This window comes from Mus caroli, unplaced genomic scaffold (genome assembly GCF_978045245.1).
Source record: "Mus caroli unplaced genomic scaffold, Mus_caroli_1 scaffold_16, whole genome shotgun sequence".
NCBI classification, from domain to species: Eukaryota; Metazoa; Chordata; class Mammalia; order Rodentia; family Muridae; genus Mus; species Mus caroli.
In genome coordinates, this window is record NW_028227271.1 from 66,749,492 (window position 1) to 66,776,012 (window position 26,521).

The 26,521-nt window shown below is 45.6% G+C and overlaps 1 protein-coding gene across 8 annotated transcripts in view; it reads left to right on the forward strand.

Annotated features, from left to right (window-relative positions):
* The window catches only part of Ncald (neurocalcin delta), a 432,610-nt gene that overhangs the window by 118,693 nt on the left and 287,396 nt on the right, over positions 1-26,521 (forward strand). For all 8 annotated transcript variants that reach the window (XM_021183094.3, XM_085831922.1, XM_029469811.2 and 5 more), the window contains exon 2: positions 11,881-11,935. The gene's annotated coding sequence lies outside the window, so the exon portion shown is untranslated. The remainder of the gene's footprint in view (positions 1-11,880; positions 11,936-26,521) is intronic.

The window sequence follows — 26,521 nt, forward strand, 5'->3', positions numbered from 1 at the left end:
CTGCGTCGAAGCTCCAGCTTCATCTCTGCATCTTCTGGCACGCCCTTCCCAAAGCTGTTTGCTTTTCTGTGCTGCCCTCACTACTTGCACTAACATACAACATATTCTCACACAGAAGCAAGATTATACTGTTCTTATTTTTAGTGAAATAATTCTTTGATGTTAATCTAATTTTCATTACTGTCTTGCTAAATTATTGAAAGGCTTGGGTTTTTATAAATTCTCATTGTTTGAAACGTCTGCTGCATGGTAAGGCTCCGGACCACCAGCTTTTTGCCTTAGAGTTAGGAGGCAGGGACTGTTTAAGCCAGTGATTTCTATTGTGTGGCATTCATGTAACACTTGGCTGTGCCAAGCACTTTTTAAACCACTGTTATTTGAACTACAAGGGGGGCAATAACCTCCTTGAGGCAGAGATGGGAGGTTTTTGTTTGTTTTCAGGCCCTGTCTTCTTCAGATGAAAGGATTAAGGAACACATAGGAAAGGCAAATGTCTCACATTCCACTCCTTTGTTTGTTTTCTGAGACTCTATCTCATGTAGCCCAAGGTGGCCCCAAGCACTCTGTAGGCAAGGATGACCTTGAACTTCGGGGGCTCCCTGCTTCTACCTCTCAAGTGCCTGGGCTACAGGTGTGCACCACCAGCCCCTCCCCCACCTTCCCTTTTAGAGTCTCCACTTCTGCTCTGGCCTTGAGAATTACACAGACCTAAACACATGGTCAGCAGTCAGATGAACACTTGGCTTTAAAGCAAGTTTTACAGGACACAGGAAATGAAGCCCCTTCCCCCTCCTCAAGAGGCAGGAAAGGCCAATCTCAGACAGTAAGTTAACAAAGGATAGTAAGCTATGGGTGTGACAAGGCAGAGGCCTTGGGCTAGGTCTGTACTTGGGGGGAAAGTTTGTTTGTACTGACACCTCTCCCCACTCCCACCAAGAGTCCCCCACTGTGCAGACATGAATGATTAACTGTCCTGCTGGTATATCTTACAGGGGGGCAAATTCGAATTCTGTTTTATAAGGAAGCCAACTGAAAGTCAGAGTGGTCCTGCATCTTCTTTATAGTGCCTTTGATTCAAAATATCTCTGAGCAGCACAATTTTCGGTGATATAGTCATAACTCAGAAATGCCTCTTTTAAAGCCAGTTTTTCCTAGGAGGCAGAGTTGGAGCAACAGCCCGCTCTTCCACATTCAGTCTCAGGCTGTCATATCATAGTGGGTGTGGGGTAGGGAGCACCCAGAGCTCGCTTGAGAATCTTGCCCTTATTTGTCTCCTCTTCAGTGCTCAGTTTGCTTTAAGCTCCCCCAAGCCAGACCATTTTGTTTCCTGTTGCATCCTTTGAATTAGGACAGCACCCAGCACACAGTAAGAGCATTGTTCAAAGGATAATTCTGTTAAGTAATGAACCAGATACGGTGGCACTGTATGCCAGCTCTCAGGAATCAAGGGAAGACAGATCTCTGAGTTGTAGGCCTGGTTACATAGTGAGTTCCAAGCCAACTAGAGCTGTATAGTGAGACTCTTTGTCTTAGTCGGTGTTCTATTGCTATGAAGAGACACCATGACCATAGCAAGTCATAAAGGAAAGCATTTCATTGCGGAAGACTTACAGTTTCAGAGGTTTAGTCCATTGTCATCACGGCAGGAAGCATGGCAGCATACAGTCAGACATGACATGGGAGTAGTTTACAGCTCTACATATGGATCTTCAGGTAGCAGGAAGAAAGAGACTCTGCGCTTGGAATAGGCTTTTTAAAAGCTCAAAGCCCATCTCCAATGACACACTTCTCCAACAAAGCCACACCTCTTAATCCTTTCAAACAATGTCACTTCTTGGTAACCAAGTTTTTAAATCTATGACCCTGTGGACCTACTCTCTTTCAAACCACCACACCTGTCTTCAAAACAGACAGGAAGAAAGAAAAAACAGAGAAAGAAAGAATAAAAGTAATACCAGCACTGCACATTCCAACCCCGCCTCGCACACTCCATCCCTGCCTCTGCACACTCCACCCCTGCCTCTGCACACTCCACCTCTGCCTCACACACTCCACCCCTGCCTCTGCACACTCCACCCCTGCCTCTGCACACCCCACCCCTGCCTCTGCACACTCCACCCCTGCCTCTGCACACTCCACCCCTGCCTCTGCACACCCCACCCCTGCCTCTGCACACCCCACCCCTGCCTCTGCACACTCCACCCCTGTCTCTGCACACTCCACCTCAGCCTCTGCACACTCCACCCCTGCCTCTGCACACTCCACCCCTGCCTCTGCACACTCCACCCCTGCCTCTGCACACTCCACCCCTGCCTCTGCACACTCCACCCCTGCCTCTGCACACTCCACCCCTGCCTCTGCACACCCCACCTCTGCCTCTGCACACTCCACCCCTGCCTCTGCACACTCCACCCCTGCCTCTGCACACTCCACCCCTGCCTCTGCACACTCCACCCCTGCCTCTGCACATTCCACCCCTGCCTCTGCACACTCCACCCCTGCCTCTGCACACTCCACCCCTGCCTCTGCACACTCCACCCCTGCCTCTGCACACTCCACCCCTGCCTCTGCACATTCCACCCCTGCCTCTGCACACTCCACCCCTGTCTCTGCACACTCCACCCCTGCCTCTGCACACTCCACCCCTGTCTCTGCACACTCCACCCCTGCCTCTGCACATTCCACCCCTGCCTCTGCACACTCCACCCCTGCCTCTGCACACTCCACCCCTGCCTCTGCACATTCCACCCCTGCCTCTGCACACTCCACCCCTGCCTCTGCACACTCCACCCCTGCCTCTGCACACTCCACCCCTGCCTCTGCACACTCCACCCCTGCCTCTGCACATTCCACCCCTGCCTCTGCACACTCCACCCCTGTCTCTGCACACTCCACCCCTGCCTCTGCACACTCCACCCCTGCCTCTGCACACTCCACCCCTGCCTCTGCACATTCCACCCCTGCCTCTGCACACTCCACCCCTGTCTCTGCACACTCCACCCCTGCCTCTGCACACTCCACCCCTGTCTCTGCACACTCCACCCCTGCCTCTGCACACTCCACCTCTGCCTCTGCACACTCCACCCCTGCCTCTGTACACCCCACCCCTACCTCTGCACACTCCACCCCTGCCTCTGCACACTCCACCCCTGTCTCTGCACACTCCACCCCTGCCTCTGCACACTCCACTCCTGCCTCTGCACACTCCACCCCTGCCTCTGCACACTCCACCCCTGCCTCACACACTCCACCCCTGCCTCTGCACACTCCACCCCTACCTCTGCACACTCCACCCCTGCCTCTGCACACTCCACCCCTGCCTCTGCACACTCCACCCCTGCCTCTGCACACTCCACCCCTGCCTCTGCACACTCCACCCCTGCCTCTGCACACTCCACCCCTGCCTCTGCACATTCCACCCCTGCCTCTGCACACTCCACCCCTGCCTCTGCACACTCCACCCCTGCCTCTGCACACTCCACCTCTGCCTCTGCACACTCCACCCCTGCCTCTGTACACCCCACCCCTACCTCTGCACACTCCACCCCTGCCTCTGCACACTCCACCCCTGTCTCTGCACACTCCACCTCTGCCTCTGCACACTCCACCCCTGCCTCTGCACACTCCACCCCTGCCTCTGCACACTCCACCCCTGTCTCTGCACACTCCACTCCTGCCTCTGCACACTCCACCCCTGCCTCTGCACACTCCACCCCTGCCTCTGCACACTCCACCCCTGTCTCTGCACACTCCACCTCTGCCTCTGCACACTCCACTCCTGCCTCTGCACACTCCACCCCTGCCTCTGCACACTCCACCCCTGCCTCTGCACACTCCACCCCTGCCTCACACACTCCACCCCTGCCTCTGCACACTCCACCCCTACCTCTGCACACTCCACCCCTGCCTCTGCACACTCCACCCCTGTCTCTGCACACTCCACCTCTGCCTCTGCACACTCCACTCCTGCCTCTGCACACTCCACCCCTGCCTCTGCACATTCCACCCCTGCCTCTGCACACTCCACCCCTGCCTCTGCACACTCCACCCCTGCCTCTGCACACTCCACCCCTGTCTCTGCACACTCCACCTCTGCCTCTGCACACTCCACTCCTGCCTCTGCACACTCCACCCCTGCCTCTGCACATTCCACCCCTGCCTCTGCACACTCCACCCCTGCCTCTGCACACTCCACCCCTGCCTCTGCACACTCCACCCCTGTCTCTGCACACTCCACCTCTGCCTCTGCACACTCCACTCCTGCCTCTGCACACTCCACCCCTGTCTCTGCACACTCCACCTCTGCCTCTGCACACTCCACTCCTGCCTCTGCACACTCCACCCCTGCCTCTGCACACTCCACCTCTGATTCTGCACACTCCACCTCTGCCAGCTATCTTTGTCACATTTGACACTAGCCTGCACCTTTCAAGGTTTTTCTTCTTTTTTCTTTTAAGAAATTTAATTCAGCAACTGAAGAATGAATCATTCTAATTAATTGGAAAAGAAGATGAACTTTGATGTAGTTTCAATGGGTTCTTCTTTAAATAGTCAAGTAATTATGTAATAATTTAGCATTAATAAATACTATTTTCTGAGTTCTATAGGAACATATTTTTCAAAATTTTCAATTAAGGATCAACTACTGAAGCTCTAACTCAGGGGCTGAAATTTTATTTTTCTTAAGTAAGATTTTCCTGGGGGCAGATCTGGAGAGATGGCTCAGCAGTTAAGAGAACTTATGATCTTGCAGAGGTCCTGAGTTCAGTTCCCAGCACATTGGACAGCTCACAACTGCCTGTAACTCCAGCTTCAGGGGATTGGTTCCTTTTTCTGGCCTCTGCACACCTAAACTCACATGTTCATACCCACATGCAGACACATGCCTACATGTGCACACACATAATTTTAAAGGAAAATATTTGGTTTCGGAATAATTTTTTTTTTTTTTTGGTTTTTCGAGACAGGGTTTCTCTGTATAGCCCTGGCTGTCCTGGAACTCCCTCTGTAGACCAGGCTGGCCTCGAACTCAGAAATCCGCCTGCCTCTGCCTCCCGAGTGCTGGGATTAAAGGCGTGCGCCACCACGCCCGGCTTCGGAATAATTTTATATTTACAGCAAAGCTGCAGAGAAAATGCAAAGAATTCCTAAGCTTCCTTTCTGTAGCTTCCCCTAACGTTAATGTCTCAAATAACACAATGTGTTATCAAAGCTAGTAAGCAGACATATATTTCATATTATTACTGTAAATATTAAATATGTAAATATAATATTATACACTATGCTTCAGGCTGCTCTGACCACCTGAATGTCCTACTAATGCCCCTTTCTGTTCTATCTTAGATGTCTCTTGGGCTGTAACTGTTCTGTCTTCTTAGCTTTCTTAGGTGCATGGTATTTTCTTCACTTCTAACAAGTTCTGCTTCCTTTTGAGTGGTCCATTTGCACTCTTCTCCCAAGCTCAGCTCTTATCAGTCAGGGACCTAGCAGAGCACGGAGGCACACATTAGAGCATCCTGGAGAAAATTGAACAAAATGTTGTTTACTGAGGTGGAGATGGGTAGAAGCGAATAGATGAAGGTTGTTAAGGCAACCAGGAGGTGTCTACAAGCTTTCCCTCTCCTCTGGAGCCATGCTGGGAGCAGAACTACCCAAGCAAGTAATGCAGATGCCAGAGATGTGTATTGGAGAGGTAGCCACCTAGAGAGTCTGGAGCCCTGAGGTCCAAGTGTGTGGGGAAAGCAGTGTGTGGGCTTTAACTCCTTCACCTGAATCTCCTGCATCAGCCTCATTTTAGTAAACCCAACTTGACAGTGATGGCAGGGGTGGGTGTTTTATTTCCTGGTCACAAGTACAAAGGGGAAGGTGAAGAATTAAATACATTTCAATTTAGCCTTAGAAACTGTCCAGTTTATCACCATGTGGCACAGTCAGCAAGTACAGTGTGATGAAAACTGTTCTGTCCAGCTAAATAAACAAACATCCAGACCGGGTAAGAAAGCACCACCTCTGGCAGCTGTGGAATTGATAACAGGTTTTAGAGAGAAATCAGCAACCTGAGGACATTTGCATAAAACAGTGCCTCTCTCTCTCTCTCTCTCTCTCTCTCTCTCTCTCTCTCTCTCTCTCTCTCCTATTTTATTACTTGGTTCTAGGCTTTGAAAAAGTGATGGCCACTTCTTCCTAACAACAGCAAATTAAAATTTGGAAAAAGAAGATTTTGAAAATGTAATTTGCTTTTTATTTGAATTGCACAGTAATAAACCCAAATGGGCTCTTGTTGCTCAAGGTGGAGGTGCGGGGGGGGGGGGGGTTGCAGGGGGTGGAGGGGAACACAGGGATGAACGACTTCGTTGATGTTTGGTCACACTGCTGGTTTCTGCTGTGCTGTTAGTTTTGTCAGTGGGAATGAGTGGATGAGATTTCATTTCTTTGTTTCAGATGAGGAGTAGAAACTCAAAAGGCTGAATATCAATCCATGTTTGCTGTTTTGACATTAAATAAATTAAATTTGCCCCAAACAAAAGGCTCTGTAGGGATTTGTTGCTACCTCCCCTTTCAGAATAAGCATTTCGCATATATGGGTCTTCTGTATTGGCTCCTTATCTTCCTCCCGGAGAGAATCCCTTTTGCATTCATTTTGAACGTGGTTGCATTGGGTCTTTCGCAAGATGGAGACTTTTCTCAAGGCTTGAATGAAGAATGTTAACTGAAAGAACTACTGTAGACTTGAGGGCCGGATTACAGAAATAGATGAGGGGTCTCCGGTCGGAAATCAACAGGAGTGGGAAGCCATTTTTATCTTGGTTCAGAGGGATGAAAGAACAAATAATGAGGCCTGGTAAGGGTTGTAATCCCAAGCAAAAGGCCACTCAGCGGAAACCACATCTGCGAAGGACTCTACAGTGTGAGGAAAGAAGGGAAGCATCAGCCTTCGTCTGCGTCCCACCGATGGGAAAACCCAGAGAAGTGAGAAGGAAGGAGTGTGAGCGGTACCAGTCAGGGGAGGGGTTCTGTGTGGCGTACAGGATACCACTAACTGGTCCATCGTTATGCATCACCTCCACCCCCACCCCCGAATCCTAGCTAACTGGCTCAGATAATTGTAAATTTAGGTTTGGAGGAGATCTAATCTAGATCTAGTAAACTAATAGGTAAATTCAGTCTTTAAAGAATGGTTTTAGAGTTTTAAAATGAATTATTCTTCCCCTAGACTACTGAGATTATAGTTCAGAAAACCCCTATGTCCTTGAGTTGCTTAGTCTGTAGTATGCTGAGAAAGATGTCATCTGTCAGCACACAATAAAGGCCATTTGTTTCTGTGATCATGCCCCCAAGCCAGCAGTTGCCCTAACTGGCATTTTCAGAGTTAAAATGGTCATCACAGCCTGTGTGCTATTATCGCCCTAATGGGTTGTTTCTGTTAGAGCTAAATGTAATTACTAAATAATCACTTCCAGTTGCCCATTGATTGTTTGCGCATGAAATATGTAACGAAAATAGACCCAAATGCTGCAGCCATGGAAAGACCCACTTCTGGGAAAAAAAATTTGTATTTTCTCTCTTACCCTCGTTGCAGGTTATCTGAAAACAAACACAGAACGACCTTGAATGTTTGTGGTAACTCACACAAAACCTGATTCCAGGATCACTGTAGACCTTCAGGTGTAAGGCTCAGGGACACAGAAATAGTTAGCGTAGCAGTTTTAGGGAGGGGACTAGAAGATTTCTTCTTTACCATTGGAGTCAGCAGGTAAAATGCATGGCAGCTCATGGCAACGCACCTCCGAGAAAGGTCATATAGGATTTCCCTTTTCTTCGTAGATGGTCTCTGGAAAGCCTTACTGTCTGCTTGTGCCTGCTTTACTGTGATATACTTATTCTAAAGACCCCAGCGCTTCCTTCCCATGTTGGTGCTAGATTCTCTATTTAAAGTTCCTGAAAGCAAAGCGCATGCTCATTAAAACATTATTTATTCATGTTGTACCTTTATGTAGAATCTTATTAGGTCAAACTCTGCTTTTATTGTTCCTTAGCCCAGAAAAGATATCTGGCTTATTTTTGTTTTCAGCCATGCAGGAAAATTTGGAGTTAAAAGATTTAAAAATGATCATAAATTCACAAGCGATTCACTCTAGTGGTCAGTGAGCCCAAGCAGAGTTCAAGGGTCTCTGACTCTCATTGCTTAAAGGAATTTACATGAAATTTAAACAAAGCTAAAAATAAAATCTGTCTAGCATACTTGACAAAGAGACTGTCATTGTTTCCCATTGTTTCCCACTTATCAGTAAGTGGCTCACCTTTGCCTACTCTAAGTAAATACCTAGACCTTTGCTGTTGTTTTGGTCTGACCTGAGGCACACCAAAGCAGGCAGTGCTGAAACCACACCATGCTGGTTGCCCGTGACCCAAGAGTCCGAAGTCCTTGACGTCAGGCGTTGGCTTTGTATATAGATGCTCTCTGACTTTTGCGGTGCTTTTTGCTTGGTTTCAAGATGGCTTCCAATGTCAGGAGGTGGCAATCACAGCTCAGCTTGAGTTCTATTGCTCTTTACATCCCTCAAGGTCAGCTGGGCATCATGCTATTCTTCCTTGGTCCTTTAGATAAGACCCATTTCCCTTCTTTCTGTTAGCTCTGTAGTCAGAGCCCTTCCCTTGGCCGGAGCTATAGAGCAAGCCTCTAGCCAGTTTGCCTGTCACAGGGTCCCCACCTGCTCACAGGGTCCCCCTAGCTCCTGCCACCAATAATCTTCTTGGACCATCACATGTATCAGGCTGTGTCTCTTCTTAAACATGCTCAGTCGCTTCAGTTACAGTTGACAGAATAAGATCCTCTGTCAGTAACCAACAGAAATTTCTGTTTGCAAATGCTATGAGCAAGACCCTGTGTGAGGTCCTGTAGGACAGTGACTGGGTCACCTTGCTGGTTCTACACTGTGTCCTCATTAGTTTGTGATTTCCTAGATAACAGGCATTGTCCTTGTTAGCTGTAAATGGGCAAGGCCAATCAGGTTTCTAGTCGGCATTCTTTACTATATATTGCAATCCATGATCTCTGTAAGGTGAATAGCTTGGAAAATCATATACATAGCCCTCCCGAGGTGACCCAATGGGGCCTCTGATATTTTTTTTAAACTAGAGTTCGAATTTGCAGGTCATAAAAATTTTGCATTGCTGCAATCTTAATTTAAGGCACACGTTCCTGGATGTCTACCTATTACCTGGTACTGTATCAAACCCTTGGCATATACAACATGTAAAGTCCCGCCAAGAAAGACAATGGGGAACCCACCGTCATAGACAAACATGGATTTATTACCATGCGGCAGGACGAAAAGATGTCTGTCCTGGAATGGTGGGAATATTAGGAGGAGCATGCGCAGCGTGTCCAGGACCATGGAGCATGCGCAGCGTGTCCAGGACCACGGGTCTGAGACTGGTCAGAATTTGCAGACGAGCACGTTTCTGAACACTCGGAGGTCTTATCCTTAGGATGCAGAATTGTGCAGAGGGATAGGCTTGATTGCAGTCATACTGAGAGCCACGGGGCTGAATGAGCTGGGTCTGTGTGTCTGAGCTTAGGTCATCTCCCATGCTGCGGTTTTAGCAGTTGCCTGTGTTATGAGTCACGGTTCACTTTTACAAGCTGTGGCTTTTGCTTTACTTCCAGTTCCCATGTCCCATGCTGGTTATAATGGCTTTACTATAAAAGTAGAATAAATACCAACACGGTGTCTCTCTCCAGGGAACCCCAGTTTAGACGATCGCGATTTGGTATGTGTTGCAGTAGAGTTAAGAACAAGGTGTTCCTGAGCTCAGAAGAAGCAACTTAGGTTTTTTTTTTTAACATGCCTTTGTTGTTGTTGTTAGTGTTGTTGTTGTTGTTAGTGTTGTTGTTGCTGCTGCTGCTGTTATTTTTTGAGACAGAATCACAATTAGCTCAGGCTGGCTTTGAGTTTGCTTTGTAGCTGAGACTGGCCTTGGACTCTTGACCCTTCCTGCTTCACAGTCCAAGTGCTAGGATTACAGGTATGTGCCACCACATCTAAGCATAGCATTTTATTGAAATTGTATAATTTTCAAAGCTCTGTGCACATTATACACTAAGCAAATTACACACATTATTTTCTTTAATTCTAACAATCGGAATTGGGTGATAATTTTCTTACTCTTATTTTAAAGTAAAGAAACTGAGAGGCAAATAGGTTGAATAAGCATTCCTGGTCACCCCACCGAGACATGAGGGCCTTGGACCTTCTTAGACAAACTTTTACAGGGCACTCTCCTAGTGATTCTCGTAATCTAAGAAAATACAACTTAGAAGTAGCCATTACCATGAAGGGACCTGAGATGCAGGAATGTGAGGTAGCTGCCCTGGGATCACAAAGCAGAATCTGGACTCAGGCAATGAGGCTGCCAGTGAATTCACAGCTTCTCTTTAGCCTTTCCTGTGGGGTCTGGTCTTCCATATTTGTGTTCTTGGCCACTGAACAGCTCAGTGCCAGAGGAAAAGGTTCACAGAAGCATCGAAGTATGAGCCAGGGCTTGAAGATAAATGAAATTATTTCTGTATGGATCGTGGAAAGCAGGCTCTGATATTCCATCAGGAGCAGGGGGCCTTGAGTAGCCCTGGGAACCAGGGTGGTGCTGCTGGGCCAGGAACAATGACGTTCTGAATGAAGAAGATGGAGGAACAGTAGGGAGCGTAGGTGGCAACCAACAGAGCTGGAGGCAGGAGTGAGGACCAGAGAGGGGACTTCTCATTCTTCACATGTGGTACAAAAGGATGCACTTCTCAAAGGCACCCCCAGCTCCAAATGATCATTCAGGAAAGGGACCAGCAAGGCTACTCATGCTGAAGGCACCTCCAGAGTTCTGAGATTGTAGGAAACAAAAGGAGCGGCCAGAAGAAGTGCTTAGAGGCGGTCCTGACGCTATTGCTTTGAGGAGCACAGCACACATTTTAATGTCTATGTCCCTGCAAGCTAACGATAAAATGATGAAAGATGTTACTGCTTTCAATCAGTCTTGAGTCTGAAAGCAATTTTTTTTGGGGGGGGGGAGTTCTGGGGAGGTGACATGCATTTAATGTTAACATCAATCTTACAGGGTAGACTGTATTCATGTCCTAATTATAGAAATGAAGGAACAGGCTCAAAGACTTCAAGCATTTTGGTAACTTACAGGATGGTCAGAGTTAGAGCTAAGGCTTCCAACCATTTTGATTCTAGCGTTTGTTCTGTTGCCTCAAGAGATTTGTGTCCTAGGAGATGTGTGCTTAGGAGATGCAAAAGGCCTCCAACACACAGCAATGTTGTGTCCTAGAGAGGCCAGGGTGGCAGTGGAATCAAGGCAAGTGGGATTTTTCAGAGTGGGTTTTCCCTTCCCACTTTCGGCTCAGGATGCCTCCCACCATGGAATTTCCTGGCTTCAAATAGTGGTTTCAGTAGATTGTCAGTCCTAGACCTCACGTCACTCTCTGGAAGCTTCTGACTGAAATCCCGGTCCCTGCTGCTTGATGGAACTCCTCCGGGGGACACTGGTTCATTGCTCAGTTATCAGTTAACTTTGTGCTGTCCTCCTTCTCAGTAACCAGTGCTTCACTTATTTAACTAACAAATAACAGGTGCCCTCATAAGGAGGCACAGTCTTGCGATGGTATTTGCTGGCTAGGGGCTAGTAATGAACTTAGTCAATTTTGAGGTTGGCGTTCTAAACACTTGCAGTAGCAGAGAAAAGGTGGAGATGACACACAGTCTTGAAGTGAAGGGACTGTTTGGTGTAGGTTTCCTCCACCCTGTAGAATGCACTTATAGATTGGCTCAATTAATTACCCTAAAAATGACTTTCCCTTCTGTCCATATTTATTGTTAATTGCAGGTGGAGTGGCCCATGGGAGCCTGAGCCAGAATAAAGACACCTTGGACCAACCTTAGTAAGTTTCTTAAACTTTCCGCAATGACTTCATTCATTTTTCTCTGCATGTGTGTATGTGTGCATGTGGAGGACAAGGTTTGACTTCAGGTGTTGTTCCTGGCTCTCCCCACCCCCAACACTGGGATTATGAGCATGTACCGCACCCAGATTTTCACATGGGTGCTGGGATTGAACCCAGGTTTCTGTGCTTGTGTGCAGACACAACACTGACAGAGCTCTTCCATTCTATTTTGGTGGTAATAAGAAGACGTAACCTCACAGGTGGATCCTGATGACTAGGCTAGACAATCTGTGAAGATCACTTGGCAGACACATTACTCAGTACCCAGTGAGAACTCAGCAAAAGACAGGAAAGTAAACACCCAGGAAATGGCTGCTGTGTGGTAGGCTTGGGTGTAGGTTGTGTACTACCTAGCTCCCAAGATGGGAGTGGTAGACATGGAACCCCTGACATCACCCAGATAGTGACCTTCCCCAGAACTCCCTTGTATGAACTCTTTAATCCTCATTCCCACCCATTTTTATCCTTGCTTATGATCTAGACACAGATGCCCACAGCATTCTCAGGTTTATCTGGCTGTCAACGCTGTGGGAGAGCCATTTGTACTATTATGGCATGAGTCTGTATAGTTGAACTCTTTCCTGTTTGTCACAAGAGGCAGGGACAATCTCAATGGTCTTGTTTGTGTTTCAATTATTAATATATAATATACTGGTTGTAGTCATGTATTTCAGTATTTCTTAGAATATGCTGACATTTTCAACATATAATTTTGGCTTTAAAATTACATTAATTTAGTGTGCTGTGCCCTGTGTGTGTTTGTGTGTGTATGCCCATGTGTGTGTTTGTGTGTGTATGCCCATGTGTGTGTTTGTGTGTGTATGCCCATGTGTGTGATCTAAGTATATATCCCACTTGTGAGCACATGTTTGCATATGTGCCATAGTGAGTTTTATCAGGCTTGGTGGCAAATGTCTTATTGCAATGAGCCATCTTGGCAGCCCCATATTCTAGCTTTCCAATAATTTTAATAATAAAAAAATCATAATTCAACTTGACCTTGAAAAGTGATTACACTTCAGCTTAAGAGAATTTAACTGTATGTGGTCAGCACAAGACAGGAAAAGGAGGAAGCAGAAAGGGGGGGAGGGGAGTAAGATGAGTCCTTTGGTCATTGAGCTCGAACCAGCAGTATGTCTGTCTGTCCATCTCGCTCCAGTGAAGGCAGAGGCAGTTTCTGGGCACACTCACTACTCAGTGGCTCTTGTCTTAGTGGTTTCACTATGTGAGCATATTGCTACATGGTGCTTTAGTCAGGACTCTGCATATAACCTGACTCATAAGCCAGCTACTTAAGCAAGTTCTTATCCCAAGAAATTGGAATCTAGTCCAGGTTCTAAACAGAAACTCAGAGCTGCACTGAAATTGCTGACAACTGGCTTGGAAAGTTCCCATGAGATATGTTGTGAATAAGTTTTTAACATGTCTTCCTTTCTGCCTAAGCTTTAAATCAAGCTATTTTCTACCATTGCCATGCTAAGAGCTAAATTAAAGCCAAGCTAGGATAGCTGGAAGAAATTATTTTTGTTAAGAGAGACATCAAAGTATTGGAAACGTCGGGAATTCAAGGTCCGTACCTAAACATAAGAAAAGTAATGTAGAGGCCGGGCGTGGTGGCGCACGCCTTTAATCCCAGCACTCGGGAGGCAGAGGCAGGCGGATTTCTGAGTTCGAGGCCAGCCTGGTCTACAAAGTGAGTTCCAGGACAGCCAAGGCTACACAGAGAAACCCTGCCTCGAAAAACCAAAAAAAAAAAAAAAAAAAAAAAAAGAAAAGAAAAGTAATGTAGAGCAAACCAGTAGCCAACATCAAGCTAAATGGAAAGAAACTTGAAGTCATCCCACTAAAATCAGGGGCTAGACAAGGCTGCCCACTCTCTCCCTATATATTCAATATAGTATTTGAAGTCCTAGCCAGAGCAATTAGACAACAGGAGGAGGTCAAAGGGATACAAACTGGAAGGGAAGGAAGAAGTCAAACTATCACTATTTGCAGGTGAGATGACAGTATCAAGTAACCCCAAAAAGTCCACCAGAGAACTCCTACAGCTGATAGTCAACTTCAGCAAACTGGCTGGATATAACATTAACTCAAACAAACCACGTGTTACAAAGCTGATGCAGTCATTTAGTCGGAGGAAGAGAAAGGACTTAGAAAGACAGGAGAAGAAAGTGACTTAAGCAGAAAACGTGACTTAATCCACAGCGAGGCTATAGCACAAGATGTCTTTAAATAATATTGTTATTAATTCTTTGAGAATTTCATAGAAGAAACTTTGATCAAAGTTACCTCCCTACACTTCTCTCCCTAACTCCTCCTAGATCTGACCCAGCCTTCCTAATCCGTAACTTCATGTCCTTTTCTCCTTTAAAAAATAATTCACTAATAATTTTTAATTAGGGGACTCTAATTTGGGCAGTCCATATATTCCTGGGTGTAGGGCCATCCACTGGAGCATTGTTGACCTACCAGAAGCCGCCCCCTCGAAGAAAACTGACATCCGTTCCTCTAGAAGCCATCAATTGTGCATGGCTTTCACTTAAGGCTGACTTGATTTTGTGCAGGTGACCACAGCTGCTGAAGCCATTAGTGTAGTGGTCCTGTCATATGCAGTGGTCCTGTCATGTGCAGAAGACAGCTACCCTCTAGTCCTCCCCAACTGCTGACTCATACAGTCATGTCATCCCCCTGTTCCAAGGAGTCTCCTGACTCTTGGGAATAGAGGGCATGCTGTCCCATGTGCCCAAGCCCTCCTCTGATGCTCCCTCTTCACGTGGACCAGCTCTGAGTTTCTGCACTAACCACAATTCACTGAACTATGAAATTTCTCTGATGGGGACTAAGCTGCACTAATAAAGATATAAACTTGAGGGCAGTTTATACTCTGCCCATTTGGCAGAACAATAGACACAGGTTAACTCCTGACCTGTGATCTCCCTAGTCATGGGCTCTTGGCCAGATTTACAATGCCAAACCTGTGCTTCCTTTTGTGAAATATAACCCATGATTTTACTTGTTTGTTTGTTTGTTTATGTGTGGGAGGTGGAGAGGGTATGGACATGCTACAGTGAGTGTGTGGAGTAGGACAACTTTCAGTAGGTCCTTTTTATCCATCCATCACATGGGTCCCTGGGATCACAATGAGGTCATCAGGCTTGGTGGCAAGTGTCCCAACCTGCTGTGCCATCTTGCTGGCCCTAGCCTCTAACAGGAGCCATGACTTTTTAAAAATATTTCCTGTGTCCTTTAAACTGAATATGAGGAGTTCCACAGTTAGCTTTGGTATCCTGGGTTTTTACAAGGTAGCATACATACATCATAACATTTCTTCACATTGCAAAACTAGTTTGTTAAAGTCATATCATTCTGTTAAATCAGCGTGCTATGATTTGGTTGCGTGTTTCTACTTTTTTTTAGCTGTTATGCATCATGCGTCTATGGGCATCTTGCATGCACCAAGTTTCCTGTGTTGCTTTTAGATGACTGTGTGCTACGCTTAGAAGGAAAGACAGATCCATGGCTCTGGATACCTAGTACCACAGGACTTTTCAAAGGGCTGCCATGGATACATCCCAGGAACATTTAGCTCCCTTTGAATGCTGTGTGCCCCGTTCAATGAAATGATACTTACCATTGTATGATCATATGTTATTATTATAAGTCTGAAACCATGTCCTCGAAATTATATTCTTGCTACCATTTGCCATACTGCCCACTGAAGAGCTGGGTTCCCATCAGGGTCTCAGTATAGCAATCAGCACACACAATAAATACCCAAGCCAATGAGAAACACCAATGTCAGTTATGTTTAGCAAAGTACACGTCACAAAAGTCCTCCAGAGGCACTCTTTCCTTCCCAGTCCAACCATGTGGAGTCCGCCCCACAGGTATGCTATCTCGGTTCTGATTGGCCTTCCCACTGCTTTCTGTTGCTGCTTACTGTCGAGCTCAGTTATTGAGTTGTCTTCCTAGAAGCCTTACCCATGCCAGCTCACTCTAAGACATGACTCTCCTGGATGTCTAGAATCTTCTTTAGGAAGGAGTCTAAGTATCTTCAGAGAGAGTTTGCTTATACTCATATTTCACACAGTAAGAAAAACTTGTGGTGTTTTGAATGAAAGCCCCCGATAAGTCTCAGGCATTTGAGTGCTTGGTTCCTGCTTGGTAGCCTTGCCTGTGGAAGCTTAGGGGGTGTGGCTTTGCTGGAGGAACTGTGTCACTGGAGAGGAGGTGTTAAGGTTTCAAAAGCCAAGTGGCTGTGTCCAGTGCACTCTCTGATTCATGTTTGTGGTTTGAGATGTGAGCTCTTAGCCCTTACTGCCACCATGTCTGCTGCCATACTCCCTTGCCAAGGCGGACTCTTACTGCTGTGGAATCCTAAACCCCAAATGAACCTTTCCTTCTATCCCTTGCCTTGGCCATGGTGTTTTACACAGCAATGGAGATGGAACTAAGACAAATGTCAACACTGAGCTGATGAACAAGTATCTGGCTTCCTCTGGAGGAGAGGAGGGGGTTTCCATGGCCACACAGTGACACATTTGTCTCTGACACAGATAGCAATGGCAATAGTAACAGCAGCACTTTCAGTATGACTTCTACAGGCCAGACAATGTTCCCTGATCTTTACAGCTTCTGTCACCCAGTGCTCACAGCTATGACTTAACTCACGTCATCATGTCTTTGCTTTCCATGGAGAAACTGACCGAGAAATGTCTCAAGGATCTTTCCTAATGTCAAGACAGTATGCGACAGAGACTCAGCCTGTCTGGCTCTAATGCCTAGGTTTTAAACTATTGTACCCACAGCTGTGGTTTGTACGTACAGTTGGCTCTCAGCGTTCAGAGGAATTACATCTCGGACCTCCTTCACTATCAAAATCCTCAAATGCAGAGGCCTCTCATAGAGCATGGTGTAGTATTTACCTATGGCTATGTATATCCTTCTGCATAGTAAATCCTCTCTGGGTTGCTTAGAACACCCAAAGCATTGTGAATGATTGTTCTATTATACCATCTTGGGAATGATGACAAGGGAGAAAGTCTCTGCATGGTCAGTAGAGATGCAGTTTGGGGAGGAGCAGATTCTTGTCGGTCAGCTCAGCAGTGGCGCTTGTGTTAGTTCCTTCTCTATCTTTTTCAGTCTATGGTTTGCTGAACAGGTGTAGACACTACACACATGGAACACTCATTGCTTAGAACCCTCCCCATCCACATGGGTATACACATGTTACATACACATTACATATATGTAATCATTTCATATTTCCCTTCTTTTTGCTAAAATAGAATTTGAAAATCATAGAAATTACCCATTTCTTATAGGTTTCTTTTAAAAATACTGTTTAGGATTTTTTTTTTTATGCTATCTATGCTGTCTGCCTGTGAGATACTGTTGCTCTGGGTCTCCATATTGCTTTCATTGCTTCTTCTTATGAAAGGGATGCTTTGCAGTCAGCAGAAGGACACCTTGGAGACTAGCTATACACTCAGTGGAAGGGTCTGAGGTGGCCGACAGGTGCCCAGTGTCTTAAAGGAAGTGGCTGGCGACTTAAGTTGATTTTTAAAAAGCAATTTCTCCAGTAAATGTGTGAATCCTGCCTAGGTTCTTGGTTCCGTCTTTGTATGGCTCCTTGGGATACGCTAGTTCTTTGGTCTGGTCACGCTTTCTGGCGGAGAGACCAAGTGTGATACAACACTCAGATAAGAATCCCCTTTCTTTTGCAAAACTTGTTCGCAAGTTAGACGTAGGAATGCTTTTTTCTTTTTCCTCAGTCAAAAAAAAAAATAGGCATTTTGTTTCTTTTTGTATTTGCTTGAGAACAAATTGTCTAGCAATTGAGGTCACACCTCACAATCAAAGCTGCTATTCAAACATCACTCAAATGTTCTGTCTAAAATGCTGCTAAATCCTGCTCTTCAGTGAGGGGTGCTGACTGCAGTGAGCAGCAGTCATTTGGCTTCTTTTTTTTTTTTTTAAAGATTTATTTATTTATTATAAAATAGTGAGTACAAGACATACCAGAAGAGGGCGTCAGATCTTGTTATGGATGGTTGTGAGCCACCATGTGGTTGCTGGGATTTGAACTCCGGACCTTTGGAAGAGCAGTCGGGTGCTCTTACCCACTGAGCCATCTCACCCCCTGGGACTCACTGGACAGCCAGCCATACCTAATTGCCAAGTTCTCGGCACTTAGAGACCGAAGTGGGAAGAATGTTGGGATAGGTGTCAGGAGACCTGAGGTCAAGGCCATTTCTGTTGATAGCCAGCTGTTATGGGCTAATTACTTAGCCTTTGTTTTACTGTCTTTATCTATAAAGGCGAGGCTTATACTAAATGCTTCCTATCACTAACAGTTAACACAAGATAATGATGAGTGCTGGAAAACTTTAAAGTCTTGTCAATGATGATATTTTTCCAGGTCTGTGGACATATCTAAAAGGGGATCAGGACCCACCCTCACACATGGAGTGAGTCTCACATTCACCTCATACTATTCCAATTGTCTGGTCCTGGCTCGAAACTGTCCAATTAGATAGTCTGTCCTTAAGATTAGGCAGTTGTTAAAATAAAAATACTCCCTGAAGTCTCTTCATTAGAATGTGTCATAATTATTTAGTTGATTTAATTCAATAGCAATAATCTAGCATAAAAGAGATTGCCCATACTGATCTGGGTTTGGTGGGGTGGGAGGAGGTAGAGATAATAGGATTTGGCTTTGTCCTTCCAGAACCTATAACAGTGTCTCTCCAGGAAGTATATAGTAACAGACAGTGAGTGCTGGACTGACTATTGCCAGTTATAAAGTTGAAAAGGGGAGTGGGGTTTCTGTCAGTACAGTAGCCAGGGTTTCGTTTCTGCTTTTTGTTTTTAAAAATCACAATCAGGCTTGAAGGAGAAGGCAGACTGATAAAGAAATAGGTAAGGAAGGGCTTGTGGCCTGCGTGACTCAAAGCTTAGAGGTGGGACCTACTGTGGCGGTTTGGAAACAATTCAACAGATAATGATACTGTAAAAGATGAGCAAAGGAAACTAGCTTTAGCTCAGCCAGCAAAAGGGAAGAGGACCTCTTTCATAAGACAGGCATTTTAGGAACTTTATATGGTAGGCATATGCAAAACAGTTTTGAGAGGAAAGATCTGGGAAACCTGCAGAGCTCCAACCTCTGCCCTTAACTGCTAGTAAATGGGTTTTCCAGAATTTGACCTTGTGGTGTTTCTAGGGATAAATATCGAGTACAAATACTCTTGCCAGCAAAGATAAATGGCTTGGGAAGAAGGAGAAGTCCCAGGGATCCTAAAAGGCAAGGGTGGGGCTTGGGCTGTCCTGCATGCCTATTCTCCATTCCCAAAGATCTTAATCATTATCTCCCTTTCTCTCTGATTTTTCTAGCTCTCAAAATTGACAGTTTCTCAAGCGGTAAAAGGTCACGGTTGCTTTGGGGAGCTATATTTAGATCGCCATGCTTTTAAAAGTACAAAAGCTATAGAATCTGCAGCACTCCACATTTCTCTGACCAGTAACTAACTGGGTGAGGACCTATCTGACAATTCCGAATTGGGGTTAGCTATTGCCACATAGCAAAAATGACTCCCAAGCCTGGGGACTTGCACAAACTCACTTGTAGATCTTACCCCTCTGATCTGAGATGGTCTTAATGGGAAGGATCAGCTCTGTTCATACCCCAGATGGCATGCTAACATTGCTGCCAAGTCTGCCCGGCTGTTAACAGTGTTTGAAGGTCAGGGGTAGAAATCTTTAGATCAAAGGTTATAGGAACATTGGTTTCTCTGTGTGTGAACCTGACCATGGCTTCATGGCTGTCATATAGCTTGGTTGCTCTTGCAAAGGGGGAGAAACATTGTGGTAGGAGAGAGAGAAAGTGAAAGAGAGAGAAAATGTGTTCTATTACATTTGCATTAACTGGTAAGTTAGCACCATGGTTTCTACCACATTTGATTTTTTTTTCCATAAGTCACTAGAGGCATCTACATTCAAAAGAAGGGAAATTCAAGATTTCTTCAGATGGAAGTAAAAACATAGAATTTGTCAACGTGGTTTTTTTTAAGTGTTCATGAGATTACATTTTCTTCCCTATTTAAGTGTGTCTTTCAATATCCCTCAGACTCATTCATAGGATAAGGGAAGAGGGATGTGGGCCCAGAAAGCCAAGACAAGAGAACTCAGATTCCCCAGAGCAAATGGAACCCGCCTCCCGATCTACCAGCCAGGCTCTTGTGGCTGTGAAGAAGCAGGGTCACTATCATACTGCCCCTAGACTCTGTCTCTGCTGCCCAGTGAGTGTCCTTAACTATTTTTGAAGGGCTTCATAATGAGGTAACACAGAGTTGGAAGTACTTTCATTCTGAGGCTGTCCTTCCTATTTGAAGATGGAGCTAAACGGCAGCCAAGGACTAGGAAGGATGCAGGGCTGACCTTGTTTAGAGGATGTTTTAAACACACTAATGAAGTTGATTGGCTTTGGGTGGGCTCTCAGGTTCACGCTCCTGAGTCTAACTGATGACTTTTGTCATGGGTCACCAAGAGGACTGATGTCTAGGAGAGGTGTCCAACCTCCCAATGCATGGGATGCCTGAGCTGTCACTGATGGGAACTGAGTCACAAATGTGCCATCTGAGACAGTGGCAGGAATGGATTCCTTGGGTAGAGTTGTCCCTCAGAGTCTTACCATTCCTTGCTTGGAGGGCATCAGTGCGGTTTTTTAGCACCCTTAACCTTGCCCTTAAGGAAACCAACTAAGTGAGTTGTAGTATGCTTTTCTCAAACAGGTTCTGCCCATCTACCCCTATGCTCGGCGACTCCTGGCTTGTCCCTAACTTAAAGCACAGAGGAGAGGGGATGTCTGGAGTCTGGTGAGCCCTGTCCACTGATGGGAAGAGCATCCCTCAGTACTTGTTGATCTCCCGGGTTTCTTAGAGTTGTTTAGCATCATTTAGAAGTAGTTGAACACTTTCCGAATTGAATTCTAAACTGTTCTCACTTAACAGCCTCCACACTTATCACCTCTTCCAGAGAGCAGGATTTTACTTTTATTATTAAAGGTTTTTACCACTTATTCTGTACATGATACTGTTTATGCCAGTGATAGCAATTTCTATGATGAACTGTATTAAATCTGTTTATGTCATTATACTATAGGCTGGAAGGTGTCTACTTATAAACCATGTCTCTCATTAAGTAGAGATATTTTGGCATTAAAATCATTAGACAACTTAAAGAATTTGAGATAGAGAATCATCCAAGGAATAAATAAAGAATGGGCTATTTTTATAAACTATATATAATCAATTGATTTCTTTCCTCTTTTTCTGGACCTTCAGTGTACATGGTTTTTAGAAATGTCACATAGAGGCATTTATGAAGACTACAAGACTGAAAATAACATTGCAGATTCCAGGCAAGAAAGAGTTACATACTCAAAATTAATTCAAATTTAAACCTTGTTTGCAAAGGTGTTTCGGTGACCACACAAGGATGTTAGGGTAGAGGGGACATAAGGCAATGACTGTACCTTCAGCAGAATGGCATGCGGCCCTGCAAGGAAGACTGTCAGACAATATCTTCTTTTTGATTAGCTGTAGAGGTCCTTCATGGAATATACTAACTTCAACCCATAGAGAAGACAAGAGAGCCCAATGCCACATTCCATAACATTCAACCTTCTTATAGAGAAGACTGGAGATGGTTAGAGAATAATTTGGAGGGACCAAAGACCACTATCCACCACAGTAGGCCGACACTGCTCTATGGTGTTGACTTGCAAGTTGTTATACACAAGGTCAGGATCCTTAAATGGGTCTAGCTGCATGGTGAATTGAAAACAGGTTTCTGTCCAATAGGGTAAGGGTGAAAATTGTGTAGGATTCTGGAGGAAAATAGCAGACCACAGCCTGGGGAGGTGGCCCAGTGGTTAAGATCATGTACTTCTCTTGCTAAGAACCAGAGTTCAGTTCCCAGCACCCATGTTGGGCAGATCACAACTGTTTGTAATGCCAACTTGAGGGGATCTGACACCCTCTTTTGGCTTCTGTGGGTATTGCACTTACAGTGTGCACACTGCACCCCACCCCATGCACACAATTTAAAATAAACAATAAATTTTAAATAAAAATAAGGAGCAGAGGAGAAAGGTAAGATAGTCAAAACTTTTCCGAAAGAAAGATTTTTTTAGCTGTCCAAAATCTTGGGAAAGTCCCTGAGATGGCTGTCGGAGAGGGAGATAGGGACACACAGCCATCACTTAGAGAGTGATGTTTAGTGCTACCTAGAAGCAGAAGGACAGGGCTCTAGAGGTAGGTGAACTTTTCTGACAAATGTGCCCAAAAGGGAAAACCATTATAGCAAGAATTCAACCTGCCTTTGGCAGTTATTTATCTGGTAGAATCTAGTCGCTTGTGGGTATAGAGTTGTTGGTTCTATAATTTCTTTCTTCCTTGGACATGGAATTGTCTCTATTATGCATGTTCTGTAGGTTCATGTGGGCTGCCTTTGGGTGTTAAAGAAAGAACATGTGTCTAGTGACACTTTTATAGTTTCTGTCATGTGCTAACATGTGAGGCTGCAGAACTAGGCTCCATGGAAATAGAATATACACTTATTTATGAAAAGAGATCATAGGAATTTTCAAGGTTAAGACATTTGATAAGAAGCCCAAATGCTCAGTTAAAGTTCAGCTGCGGTACTCGTGGGGATTAAAAGGGGTTCTGTGGCTATGATTTATTTTTGTGCTTGAAGATAGAACAAGTCAACTGCACAAGTACCCTGTTGTCTTGTCACCATGCAGAATGTCTTCTCACTCAGCCTCCATCCCTTTCAACACACAAAGAGGGTCTGAGGTATCTTTGCTATGTGAATGTCTTCTTCAGTCCCACAGTACCAAGAGGAGCTGGCATGTGGCAGGCAAGATGCTTATTCCAAAGCAGTGTCTTAAGGCAGACCTAAAGTCGTTGGTGTCAGTATTTGGGATGAGGTGGACTCCTTAAGATAAAGTAAATAAAATAAAAGTGAACTTAGCAACTATTACTGAGAAACTGACCACATAGAGGGCAGCAGGGCAGCGTGGAGACAAAGACATCCTCCTGTAAGTGGGTTCTAGTCTATGAGGGAGCTGTACTCACTGGGCATAGCCAATCCTGTGTCTTTGGATGCAAATATTCTCAAAGGAAGCTTCTTGGTGAGAGGATGACCAGCTGTGTTCATCGCAGTTGTTTGCTTCATCCATGAGAAAAATGAATCCCTTCTCGAGCAGCTGGCTCTCTGGATGACATTCTGTGGCAGAGCTCCTGTGATGGAAGAAAGGTTGTAAAATGTTTTAATTAAAAAGTTTTCATCCTGCCTTCTTCTCTAAAAATATATCATGGAAGAATACTATATTGTAATTAGAAGAAATATTTAGCTCAATAAAACTAAAATACAACTGCACATAATCAGGAAATGAGATAATTAAGATCAGATATCATAAAGAGCCTACAGGGTTCTGGTGTGTACATACATAGAAATTTACTCCAAAGCCTGCAGGCTTTTTGGAGTAGACACGGAGGAACCCTGGCAATCAATGAATGAGTTAGATTTTTCCTACCTGTAAGGCTAGCTTGAGAGATGTGAAGTTATTACATCTGGAGGACAGATCTGATGCCAGAGATTAGCCTACAAAGACTGGCTGTGGGCTGGAAGACAGCAGTCACCCTGCAAGCCTGAGGCTCTGAGCTCCAGCCCCAGAACCCAGGGTGGTAGGGAGGACTGAGGAGGTGGAGACAGGTGGATCCTGGGACCAGCCTCATTTGATAGACGTGTTCCAGGCCAGTGAGAGAAAAGAAAGAGGAGGGTGGTGCCTGAAGAATAATACTTAATATTGTCTTCTGGTTTCCACATACATATACATGAATATACACATACATATGTATATATATATATATATATATATACACACACACATAAACATACATAGATACATACATATGCACATACACACATACATATACAAAGACATACATATATGCATATATACATATACACATATATACAATATGCACATATATACTTATACACATACATATACATACAGGTATATCTGTCCCCATTTCCTTTCTTTCCCTTTCCCTCTCCCTCTGCTTAGCCTTCCCCCTCTCCCTCTGCCTTCCCCCTCCCTCTCTGTCTCCTCTCCCTCTCAGAGAGTGAGATACAAGAATTAAATGATTGTTCAGACAAAACAAAGCCATGTAAATGATGGCAGTGATAAGCTCTTTTCTTAGAAAAGAGGAAGAGTCATGGAAAAGCCCACTGCACCTTCGAGAGGAGACTGAATGTGAACTTTTTAACGATGACCATGCCGTGGGTTGACGTAGGAGGGCTTTAGCTCTACAATAGCGAAGCCTGTGACAACACGCTTCAGATGGACTAAGACTGCCATAGCCACTTCGTCCAGCCTGCTTGAGTATACCACCCAGGGCTCAGCTTTCAAAGGTGACCTGCTCTATTTCTGCATAGCAAGTCTCAAAAAGTTCTTGCATTTTTCTGCAAGTGACATCAGCCCCAGCCCTTTCATTGCAGGGGAGTTGATTCCCCTTCCACATGGAAGGGCCCGAGGTGTCTGAAGTGGATGACATCTTGTTTGTTAAGATGTGCGCTACAGGTCCTCTTGGTCAGTCCTCTCTTTCACCCCTTCTGGAGGGTCACCTTCTCCATCACCTCTCACTATGCATCTCCAGGCCATGGTTCTCATGGATCTGAGCCCAGTCCTGCTGGAAACCTTCAGCAGTTTGCTTGTGCCACAGAGTAAAGGCTTGACTGGCAGCCATGATGTAGTTCTCCAATGGGAGCCAACATATTTGCCTTCTGCACTGGACCCCTGTAAAGTACCACCTGTGCCTACAGCCAAGGCACAGCTGTGGCTCAGCAGTTTCCCCTCGCCAACTCCTGCCCCACCTCCTGTCTTCATTTTTCCTGTGAGCTGATTTGTTAGGTTTAGCCGAGGTATCCTGCAGACCTGGAAAGGGGTTTCGTGGTTATGAATGTTTTTTCTCTGGCTTGGAGATGGAACAAGTCAATTGCTCAAGTGCCTCGTTTGTCCTGGCCCCCATGTGGAGTTGCCACAGCCTCCCTGCTCTGCCCTCAGCTCTGAGTCTCTCTGCTTCCAGCTGTCAAACCTTTGCCCAGAGAAGTGAAACTCCCTATCTTGAGTTAGGTCAAGAGCCACAGGAAATCAGTCTCTCCTTTTCAAGACCCTAGAACCCACTGAATCTTCTGCAGCGGTTAGTTGGGCCAGGAAAATGGTCAGTTTCCAGAAGACAGGTGAGCACGGGTCACGGAGTCCCCTCTAACTCAAGAGAATGGAATTTCCTTCATATGCATTTACTACTTCCTCTGTCTTGTACAGGGTGAGCTGCTACAGTCTAATGTGGCCAAATGTCTTTCAGCATCCTGAGAAACAGCACACACAGGCTCAGAAAGAAGAATGGATTGCATTTGTTGGTATGATGGGGGAAAACAGAGAGTGGCTTCTTGATTTCCTTTGTACCATTTGTAATCTGGTAGCACAGTCTCTCTGTAGAGCCCAAATCCTTTTCTGATAGATTTTTGTCTTTGGTTGCTGGTTTGGTGAAAGCTACAGAAACCCCATTTTTATCTTCTGCATTGTTTTAATTACTTGTTCACATTTTTATTCTTTAAAAAGAATGTGTGCTGGTTAAATGAGCATGAATGCACGTGGGTGTGGGTGCTCCTTCCCATGCACATGGGTGTGGGTGCTCCTTCCCATGCACATGAGTGTGGGTGCTCCTGCCCATGCACGTGGGTGTGGGTGCTCCTTCCCATGCACATGGGTGTGGGTGCTCCTTCCCATGCACATGAGTATGGGTGCTCCTTCCCATACATGTGGGTGCTCCTGCCCATGCACGTGGGTGTGGAAGCCAGAGGTTGGGGGGTGTATTCCTCTATCTCTCTCCACCTTATTTTTTATGACAGGGCCTCGTGCTGAAGCTTAAGTTTACTGATGGGCTATACTGGCTGGCCAGTCAGCCCTGGGGCGGGGGGCACCTCCGCAAGCCTCCCATTGGCGCTGGGGTTGCAGATGTGTACAGCGACAGCTGACTTTTATATGGGTGGTAGGAATTGAACTCCAGTCCTCAAGCTTGCATAGCAAGTACTTTACCCACTGAGCCCTCTCCAGACCCGTTTCTTACCATGTCTCATCCACTTGCTGACTTGTTGCGCGTTGAAGGAGCATAGTGATGTTGTCTTTGTTCATCCCTCTGGCCTAGCACTGGGCATTTGGCAGAAGTGGCAGAGTGAAACAGACTCATTATTAACTCTGCCTTGGTACAATGAGGTGTGTTCCTCTATACTTTCTGGAGTAGGGTGACCGTGAGCCCTTGTCAGGTTTTAACAAAAGTGGAAAATCTTTCCCTGGTGCTGCTGGAAATGTTCCCTCTGGCTCCTTATCAGACCCTGGTGTTGCTCACAACCAGTGGAGTCATCTGCCCATCCTTGCTCTTGGAATCTTCT